Genomic DNA, 11,438 nt, shown 5'->3' with positions numbered 1-11,438 from the left:
TAAATGGGATTTGAGGAAAGAGATAATTAATACATGGAAAGGATGTAAAAGAATTCCATGACCGTATAGGGTATATCCCACTATCTTCTACATATATTTTAAAAAGGCGTATGTGGTATGGAAATTTTAGAGGAAAACAGACCGGACTCCCAAGAAAAATGCAACCCTAAATTTTTTTTTTTTAAATCCCTATAAAACAATAAACTCCAAGAAATTCTTTGTTTTCCCTGTTATCTCAACAATCTGTTGGACAGCCACAACCTTGAAAAGTTCAAGAAGAAACAAGTTGACTGATAAAATTCTTATGTGTCATTAATTATTCCTTCCACCAATCCATGGACTTGAGTAACATGGGCACTATTCCCGACAATTTGCAACTTATTTTGCTTTGTTACATAATAATACAATCTATTCCTGCTGATGAAGTTGTTTTGCTCCACCCGAGTCAATTTTTCAGAAACACCTACTTGAACCAAACACCTCTCATCATTAAAATCAAGGACTTAAGTTATTCTTCCACCTCTGGCCCACCGTGTGCACCACACTACCCCAACATCTCCCTAATCACACGCATGTAAACTGCTTATCTTAGTTGTTTGTTGGTTCCTGAGGATACATTGTACTGTTCAGCTGCTGCTTGGATTTCTCAGCGTCAAGTCTCCTCAATGTAGTTGAACTCAGCTTTTCACACCACTCATTTCTTCAGACAAAAGTTCCACTACCTCGATCTGTGAGAAAACCGACAAGTAAATGGATGGATCAAATTTAGGCCACATTTGGAAATATGAATTATGTGGAGTTGCATGAACTCGAGATTCTTTAGAAATTCATTTTGTATCAATACATTTTACTTTACAGCAATAATGCATTTTCAGAGAAAATAAACTTGGACCTCAGAAAATTGATGTTCGACTTGTGATCTGTTTTCCATGAGTAAACGTCATTTCACAAATAAAAGCAAATTGGCATTTAACCAAAGGGTGATCTTACGAACAATATAGATTTAATACGAACAACAGAACTCAAAATTGGTACCTTCAATGGAGGCAAACATCTCTCAGCTCTCTGCTTGTTGACTGACAATCCTCCACCCAAAGTTTCTTTGCTGGATGCCAATGTAAGCTCAAAAATAAAACTCCCAATTGAAGGAAAAAAACCAGGTACAACTGACAAGAAGAACATTTTCCTTTGCCCTATAATAAAAGAGAGATTTTCAGGCATGCCCCATTTTTGAGACTGATTGCTCTTGGAGGGACTGATTGCTCTTGGAGGGGCCATAACCACAAAAAGCAGGCTATCCTAAACAAATAGCCTTTTATTTAAATGGCTAAAATGGACAGGATTATCTGTTCTATGTGAGAAGACTCCACTACCAAAGTAGAATATAGGTCAGCAGCTATGGTGGCTTGAGAATGCAAGTAGTTCATGCAGTTGATGTTGGACATCAATCAAACAACAAAGAGACTATTCTGCTGAGCTCTACAGTGACATTTACAATTCTGTTGGCACAGAATCAGTGTGTTCCATGCACCCACAGAACAACCACTTAGAAATGCATCCACATTTTTTGCAAGAAAGGTGCAAAAAGGTGATATTAGCCTTTTACTGAATATGAAGGAACAGGTGGAAAACATCTTTATGAAGAGACTGTCATTTCCGAAGTTCTCACTTTTTCTTTTTTATAATTATAAATTTTATTGAGTAAAGAAGAGTAATACAACGGTCAGCCGAGACGGCCAACGAAGCAAAGCAAAAGCACCTAAAATTACAAATACAGTCTCACCTAAAAACAAAATCCTCGAAGAACAATCCTTTGAATTTCGGGCACATCTTACACCAAAAGAAACCCAACCCAATATATTCAAGATTATTCAGAGATGAACTCGGTATGATGAGAAGAAAGACAATGTTCATGGAAAGTGTTAAGAGTCAACTGTCGACTCTCATGCACACAAGTTGGCAGTATATTCTCTCCTTCGTCTTCCATTATTCGTTTTCCCCTCTGGTTTGCTTGGTTGTTGTTGTGACCATATGTATGAGATACCATACTTATTTGTGGGTTTTCACTTCCAAACTTGACATTCACAAGTCAAAAATTAATCACAATTTCATCAGTCCTCCATACACATTAAATATTGGATCATTACTATTTCATGATTGCCAATACAACTATCCAGAAACTTAGCTTTTTCTCTCCTTTTCCTGGTCTTCCCTAACATAAGCTTGTGCTTAGACGTGTGTTTGTTTCAAGGTTAATAAGATATTCTGACTGGACATGGCAAGCATACCCTGATTTAGCTTTATAGCATCTTTGGTCGGTTTCCCTTAGACAAGCCTGACTTAAGAGAAGCATTGAGTTCATTCAAGGAGGATAAGATATTTTAACAGGACAATGCTGTAAACCTCGCTTTGTCTATATCACACCATCTAAGCAATAAAATTGCTTACTTATAAAAAAATAAGTATGAGATAACGACTGGGATACTATGATAAATATATATATATATATAATATATATATATATATATATATATATATATATATAATATATATATATATATATATAAATGGAGACAGTTTAGGAAATGCAAAGGGCATAGACAGTCGTCATTACATAATGGGAATTCTATATGTACCTGACAATAATAGCATCTAACTTTTCATCGACAATTGATGGGCCATAAGGATCCGTAATAGGTTCCACTTGCACTGTCAATCCTGGTTTAATGGACTGCAATAATGATCGAAGGCAAAAAAAAAAAAAAATCAATTCGTGTTTAAGTATGTAAGTACTATAGCCACAAATACCTTTGCGTATGAGCAATGGATGTGTTTATGCAGAGAATATAGCTAGTATATGAACAAATACATAAAACATAGCAATTGAAGTCTTAAAGAACATGCAAAGGTCTGGTTATATATATCCTAAATCAAGTTATTGTTTTAGGAACATGTACCTAAATATGTATTATTAGTTAACTTCAGGCACCACATTAAAGATTGCAAATGCATATTTGATCCAGATGTAATTTATACCACATCCATAATACCTTCCCTTTAACAATATCAGAGATCATGTATGGCATTGGACAATATAAAGATCCCATGAAAAGGCTAGGAAAGAATATGCGACCTTCAAGCTTTAACAGAAGAAAAGCATGTCTTTAAGACCTCATTGTTAAGTTTAGTCCCACATCGGACACTCATTGCCTTGTCCCTCTCCTTATAAGATTTTGGGCCCCAAAAACTCAATGCCAAATTGTTTTGAGTTGGACCCCCAAACTTATTATGGTATTAGAGAGGGCTTTTCTCTCCTCCACGTCACCCAATTCAATTTCTCCATGTGCTTTAGCCAGTCCGGCCCATACGTGCGGGGGCGTGTTGAATTTAGGCCCACATCGGACACTCATTGCCTTGTCTCTCTCCTTATAAGATCCTGGGCCACTCCACTCATTGCCAATTGATTTTGAGTTGGACCCCCAAACTTATCACTCATTTTGTCCAATAATGAATTATACACTAGTTGAGAAAATTGCATATAAAGGGTAGTATTTAGGAGTATTATTGTTAAGGATCAGTTGTTTCTTTACACCATTTTATAGAATTAACATTGCACTCTTTCTCCATTGAAGTATAACTCCTTTGGAGTTTTACACAATTGTGTATATTTTTAAATAATTGTGCACAAGTAATTACAATATAATAACTATGCACACCACTAGTGCATGCCTAAATCTCATATATGTAATTAACCATAGAGTATCAGAATCCACATGAAAACATCTTAGATATAATAGGTAAATCCTTTTATTTATCATTAGTTGGAGAAAATGGATATCACACAACAAACACTAAAAATTTTAGAAAACCTACCTCAAGTCATTTCCATCACAAAGTTTGCATATGTCTGACACATTCATCATGATTAATCCAATCAGAGCTTTGGAAAACATGCAGAACTTTTGAGAATAAAGGTAAAATGAGTCATTAAACAATTAACCTAAAACTATAAGATCTATTTGATCGTCCTGAATTTCATTTTCCATGGATTTCGAATTCCATTGGAAAATGAATGGTGGGAAAATGAATTCCACTGTTGATTGCACTTAGGGAAATAGGAAAGAAACAGAAAGAGAAAAAAAAAAAAAAGGAGAGAGAGATGCTTGTTGAGTGTTGTGTTATCCGCCTAGACTCCTGGGTGTCATGAGCACACATATTGTGCCCTAGTTCGACCCGTAACCCTCTTATATTCATAGTTGTGCCTTCCTCGTTAGATAGGTCTTTTGGGGTAAATAGTTGTCAACAACACTCAAACACATTCACCCTTGGCAGGAATTTCTTTTCCATGGTGTCTGGTGGGAAATCACATTCTTGCCCAGACGGGAATTTGGCTTGGAGGGAAAGTTATAACCAAATGGTGGGAAATATTGATTTTCCACGAAAACCATTTTCACACCCATTTCCCATCTGCATTCAAACAGACCCTAAGATAATAACATACATTGAAACAATCTTATTGTTACCTGATGAGTGTTTCCAAACACTCAATTATACACACATTTTTCGGATATTTATCTTGATTTTTGTACCTATTTATCCATATTAAGATAATAATCATGATAAGCCTCAAATCACCACATTGCATGTTAATTAAGCTTAATTATATATAAATAAATTCATTTACTAGATAAATCTAATTACGTGTGTTTCTTGTGCAGAAAATCAACAAATTGGAATCAAAATCTCAAGACAAAAGCATTTGGGCCCACTTTGGAATGCCCTAATCCTTAACTCATATTCTCCTCTTTTGTCTTTTTGTGCAAAGAAAAGTGGAGGCTACTTTTAGACTCTTCTACACACATTTTCTCTATAAATAGAGCCTTCATTTCTAAAGAAAAGGTCCCATCTTGGTTCTCTGATCCAAGACTCCTTTAATCTAAGGCTCTTAGCTTATTCTCTTATTTTTTGTATTTTCATTTTCTAGTTATTTTCTTTTGATTAAATAGTCTTGTAAGAAGTAGAAGAAGAAGAAGTTGTAATTTTCTCCATGAAATGAAGAAAAGTTCTTTCATCTCTTAGCTTCCCTCTCTTGCAATGACATTAGGCTAAGTTCCCCTCCATTGGAGAGTGGAAAAGCCTAGAGTAAGTTCTTGTGTTATTTCTAATTTTATGCCTTTCTTTTATTTAAAATGCTTATGAATTCTCTTTAAGTTTCTTGCACATTTTATTCTTAATATAGATACTTTATGCTTAGATTAGATCAAGATAAAGTATGCTTAAATTAGATAATTGGTAGTAAGAAGTTTTCAAAGAATTCTACTTTGTTTTTGTTCTCTTATTTCATTTTATTTGCAAAACTTTCCGATCTAAGGAGCTAACACCAAAGCCCTTATGATTGAGTTATAAAAAGGCTAGAGACTAGGAATTACTCATTAACATGTTTTACATAGATCCACCTCCAATGATGTTTTAATTCATAAGTTTACTTGCTTTTAATTTCATTTACTTTAGTTTATTTTCTAGCAATTTTACATCTTCTTATAAGTTCAAAAATACAAAGAAAACAGTTTTAATTCCTTTTAATTAATTTTGATTTTATCTTCTTAACTTAGCTCTATTCCTCCTTTCTCTTGGGTTCGATCCCCTACTTGCCCCACAAGTACGGTAAAAGTAAGATTATTATTAACTCCGGTGAGAAGAACAACGATAGTCACATCATTACCATGTAATCAAAATGACTAATTTTCATTTTCCTTCCAAGAATCCAGCACATTAACAGAATATAAAGAATCTACTGTGTTATATTACAAAACCTGAATAAAAGATCAACCACAGATAAGCTACTCAACAGAATTTTTAAATATTGATGTAGCTAATCTGCAGCTCTATTGAATTAATATTAAAAAACAAAAAAAGTAACAGAGAAATATATTGTTTTTATAAGAGAAAACACTGAGACACATTTTCAGCAAATTAACTTTAGTGTATCTATCACCTTGACTCATCCGTAACCCTTGGTGATGTCAAGTCTATGGCATATACCTCCAGAATTCAATGTTCAGAACCTTCCAAGGCCAGCACAAGCAATCGTTCGGATTGGTGAACCAAAAAATGGAAAAGCCTCAAGCTTGTGAAAACAAAAGTAGAAAGAGAAAGAGTTATAAGTCATGCAGGCTGCAGGGAAGAAGATGAGACTTCTTGTTCTTTGTTCTTCTATGATCTCTATCTTCCAAAGGAAGGAATGAGTTCAAATAGACCCACACACAAGAGAAATATTCCTAGTAAAGAGGGCAAACGAACTCAAACAAAATGCTTAAGGGTAAAATGGTAAAAGAAAGTATGAGAAAACAACAATAAAAATAGGGATGAATCGCACAAAAAAACAATATCTAAACAAGGGCATAATTGTAACAATAGAAACATAAGAAATTTTTTTATCTAAAAGAATAACAAGCATCCAGGCCCAAGGTTTCAATTCAATACTAGGTCTTGAATCATCTGGAAACAAGACCCAGATGCCAGGGAATATCCAAACAAGACAAGCCCGAGAAGTCTGATCCCACAAGACGCATCTAAACACTATAAAATATAAAAAATAAAATTTATGCAAAGTTTTCTAATACATAAATGCACAAATTTATGCAAGATTTGGAAAAGGGACACACACTTCTGCGCACAAATTTACCTATAAAAATTAGTAAAGGAACACTTGAATGCTATCACACTATTGACCCGGTCAATATGCATATTGTCATTTATTAATTCAAACAATCCTCACAATAATTGAAATGATTACTCAAGTACAGCTCAAAAAGAATTTTCTAATGTTTTTTGTTTCAAACAATATAACCAAAAATATAGATATGTTTTCAGTTTCTCACAGTATAACCAAATATCTCTCTCTCTCTCTCTCTCTCTCTCTCTCTCTCTCTCTATATATATATATATATATATATATATATATAGGGAAATGTTCAGCAACAAACATTTTGACAAACATTTTTCAAAATATGGGTTAGAGGTTTTGGAATGGGCTGATTTTTGGTGAGGATGATCTCTACGGTGAGGAGATCATCATCACCAAAAATCAGCCCATTCCAAAACTTCTAACCCCAGTTTACAAGTTGAAAAATCGTGGACCGTCCATTTTTTGTAAACCATTTTTGATGGGGTTAGAAATTTTGCCAAAATGTTTGTTGCTGAAAGGGACCTATATATATATATATAGGGGGCGGTTCAAGGGCCATAAGAGAAGACATATGAAAAAACTTTCGTTTTTCAAAATAAGAGTTAGAGGTTTTGGATTGAGCTGATTTTTTGCAAGGATGGTCACTATGATGAAAAGATCATCCTCACAAAAAATCAGCTCAATCAGAAACTTCTAAATCCATCAAAAGTGATTTACAAATTAGTGATAAAAATTGGTAAAAAATCGACGATCCACATTCTAAATCACTTTTAATGGGGTTAGAAGTTTCAGATTGGGCTGATTTTTTTTTTTTTTTTGGATGATCTTCCCATCATAGAGATCATCCTCACAAAAAATCAGCTCAATCCAAAATTTCTAACCCATATTTTAAATTTTTATTAAAAACGAAAGTTTTTACATATGTTTTCTCATATGGCCCTTGAACCTGACCCATATATATATAGGTAGATAGATAGATAGAGATATATATTTGTGTGAAAATGCAGGAAGAAAGGAACTATGCCTTAATGTAGTCCTTGACAGCCTTCATCCTCGTCTCAATGGGTTCAATCAGGTGTGCTAGCTACAGGAAATCCAAACCATATATTTGAACTAGCCATCCAGGATTTGTACTGAACATAAAAAAGAGGAACAAAAAGTATAATCCCAAAGAAGGAACCTCACCTCTTTCTTAACCAGCATTGGTCCTGTACACACCCCAACAACTACCCGTTCCCTAGCAAACTCTGCTGATGCCTGAAAATCATTTGAACAAACACCAAACAGAAGAAATAACATATTATATATCAAAGGAAAAAAAATGGAAACCAATGAATCTCAATTTACATCATCTGAATATGACATTCAAGTTCTCAAAGGAAAGAAGAAGTGACAAGAGTGATATTTTCATATACCCAAGAATAAGAAAATACTACAGAAAAAAGGCATATGCCGCACAAAAGAAAATGCAAATTAAAACAGAAAAATTTGAAAGAAACCTTCAAAAGGAAACGGTGACCATCATGTAATCGATCAAAAGTTCCCCCAAGTACAACTGCACCATAAGAAGATCTAGGAGCATCCACGGAACTTCTCGCCAATCCAAAGGTCAACTCATCCGTAGCCATGCCACACTGCATATAGTTTCCATTAAAAAAATAATAATAATTGATAAAGCAAATTCAATTTCTATTCCACAAAAGAAAATAAAATCAAACATCAGCGGATAAAGAGAGATAAAAGTGTATAAACCACAGCTGCAAATTTAAGTAAAATTTGATTCTCTATTAGTAGTAATTAGGTCCATTGGAAAACCCACAGAATAACACGACAATGAGGGAGAAAAAGAGGCTTTGAACTCAAGACCTCGGCTTCCTAAGGTAGCGTCTTGGCCATCTCACCAACCCTTTGATGGTTAGAAAGTTAAAGCATTCACAAGAAAAAATTGTTAATGTTTCTTATTGCATTTGATGCTAACATTTACATAAACATCAAGGAGTGAAGAAAATGACGTAAGACTATTCTTATTTTAATTATTCTTTTTGACAGATGAACATTTTCTTCTGATCGTGAATTAAGTGTTCCTTGACCTCTTTGAAAGTGCAAAACACTTTAAAACAATCCCCAATTTATCCCTAGCTATCAAGTAGGAAAAAATAATATGACATACCCTTAACATCGATCTAACATTCAAAACAAATGTAAAAGGAAACATCTGAAAACAAGCATGCTATCAAGTGAAGAATTTTCACTGAAGAACTGAAAAATGCTACAATACCAATAATGCAAACAATTTAAAAAAAAGACTTTTTCCTCATATTTTCAATTTAGTGTGTTTGGTAACACTTCTAAAGTCTAAATGGAGGTGGTCTACCTTTAAAATTCATACTTCAGAAGCTTTATTGCTGTTTGTTTTGTTTTAGATTTCAGAATTAAGAACCAAAATTCAGAAGTTTTGGTTCAGCGATGGGGGGACGTTGGATGAAACTTCTGAATTCTAATTTTTTTTATTCCTAAAATACCTCAAAACCCTGATTTCTATCACTTGTCCCTTCTTTATACAAATGCTAAAACCTTTATTTTTAACTTTTCTACCTTTCTTTTCTCTTCTACCTCTCCTTCCTCTATAATTGTGTTGTCAAGGTCTCTCTCCTTTCTCTGATTTTGTGTTCGAAAATCCTATATTTTTCACTCTGGAATTAATACAGTAAGATCTCTCTCTATCTTTGATCTACCATTTTCATCTATTAATGGATATCTCTTTGATCATATGCGATCTCTAGGATTTTTTGATTGTATGGGCTTTAGGTTTTCCTGATTTGGGTGCTTCAAGAAAAAACGATTGAGATTGTTAGGATAGTCATCTTGGTCTTGGACGATTTTTAAAACCATAGGATACAATGTCAAGTTAGTGATTGCCAATTGGACTTTAACATTAGATCTTTTTCTTCCCAAGTTTTGATGGAGGTTGGGAACGTTAGTTGGTGCAAGGCCAAACTAGTGTCTAGTTTAGAAATAGCTCAGAATTATCTATTCCATGGATGATGGAGAGGTGATTAAGTAGTTTACATCTCAATCCAATTGGATAATACTTGCATATAAAAAACTATTTTTGAATGTCGTCTATATTTTTGACCATAGGCAAGCAAGTGGTTTGGTAGGATAATTAGGATCTTATGGAATTTCTTTTTTTTTTATGAAATTTTTCAAGGAGTTAAGAAATTATTTTTTGATGACTTCTGAGAAAGGTGGTTGCAGCATTTCAAGTGCTTAGTAATTAGGGTATTTTTTAGCGTTTGAATCCTTATTTGTTTCCGGTTGTTCATTTCAACCTCCTTTATCTGTTGCTTCAATGAAATTTTTTCATACAAAAATCTAGATTTCCATACCCACCATTAATCATCTATGCTTACGTTTACTAGGATGTGAATCTATGCTAACTTGCCAAAAGTTGTTAAATTTAAGATTTGCAATATACGACATGGACGAATTCCACATGGCAAACTTGTTCATCATCTTAAGTTTAACCATTCAATTTTTGTTCTACAATTTATTAGAATTACAAAAGGGTAACATTGTCAAAATGATCATTATGTTTAAAATATTGTTTGTAACCAGAAGTTTTAAAAAATGATAAACAAATTACTTTTTCCAGAATAAAATTTCAGATTCCAGATTTTAGAAAACAGACTTCAGACTTAGAAGTGTTACCAAACATACCCTTACTGATTCAAGGAACATAGGGAGGGTCTCAAAATGAAAAATGCATCTCTGTTAGCACAACACCCCCCCACTCCCACCTAACAAACACACAAAAGAAATGTTTTTTACCCAACAAATACAAAACCAATAAAACAATAAAGAAAAATATGGTGTTTTTCTCTTCTCTTCCATTTACAGATTCAACTCTCCTATTGAGGGTGTCAAAAAATTGTGAAGAAAGAAAAATGCATATCTGTTTAAAACTCCCCCCCCCCCCCCCCCCCCCCCCCCGGCGAAAAATAAAACAAAATAAAGAACAATTAAAACAAAAGAGGTTTTTTTTTCCTCTACATAGGGAGGATGTCAAAAGATCATGAAAAATGCAGTCCTGTATTCATACGTTGAAGGGTTTTTTCAAGTAAGCAACGAATCCTATAAATGACAAAGATCTTCACAGTGCTATAGCAACAAAAAAAAAAAAAAAACAAATATCCTAACCTCAAATTGATTCTCAATCCGAAATTGTCCTTCGTTCTAGGCCTCGATCGGAGCTTCAACAGTTGAAAACAGCAATGGCTTGAAGAGATGAAGCGGAAAGTTAGCTGCACACTGGTTCGTTGGAGGAGAAGAATGCAATGATTTGTTTAATCAGGGGTAAAATTGGTACTATTTCTAAGGTAACTTCAATCCAAATTATATCGCCCAGTTGGAGGGCTTCCTCCAAGCATGATAAGGTAACTTCATCAATTAAAAAGAAAGAGAACTTCTATTGTCACACCAACGTTTGCTGACGCCACTCGAATTGTGTGCCAGTTCTTTGGTAAATTGGGGTTGAAAGTGGAATTTGTTGTTGAGATCTGCCCAAGGGATGGGAATAGGGTTGTCAATAGATAGGTATCTGATCAGATAGTGCTATATCCGAATTCAAATCCAAAAAAACAATAGTGATATCTGAATTTGAATTCAAATTCAATCGGATATCACTAACCAAGATTCGAATTTGAAAAATATATCAAATATCTGATAATATCTGATTCGATAAATACCG

At 34.0% G+C, this 11,438-nt stretch overlaps 1 pseudogene across 1 annotated transcript; it reads right to left on the bottom strand.

The window, feature by feature from the left end:
* Nucleotides 1-286: 286 nt before the first annotated feature.
* Nucleotides 287-11,127, bottom strand: LOC147380665 (phosphopantetheine adenylyltransferase-like; annotated as a pseudogene). Its single transcript, XR_015175187.1, has 8 exons — nt 10,889-11,127; nt 10,409-10,488; nt 8,188-8,322; nt 7,874-7,945; nt 7,713-7,772; nt 2,637-2,731; nt 1,036-1,105; nt 287-728 (listed from the first exon to the last, which is right to left on the bottom strand). The product of XR_015175187.1 is annotated as a phosphopantetheine adenylyltransferase-like (transcript).
* Between the last annotated feature and the right edge of the window lie 311 nt (nt 11,128-11,438).

Source organism: Akebia trifoliata, unplaced genomic scaffold (assembly GCF_017979445.1).
Source record: "Akebia trifoliata isolate Shusen 1 unplaced genomic scaffold, ASM1797944v1 Contig01132, whole genome shotgun sequence".
NCBI classification, from domain to species: domain Eukaryota; kingdom Viridiplantae; phylum Streptophyta; class Magnoliopsida; order Ranunculales; family Lardizabalaceae; genus Akebia; species Akebia trifoliata.
Note: the sequence above shows the minus strand (reverse complement) of the source record. Positions and strands in the feature narration are given on the sequence as shown.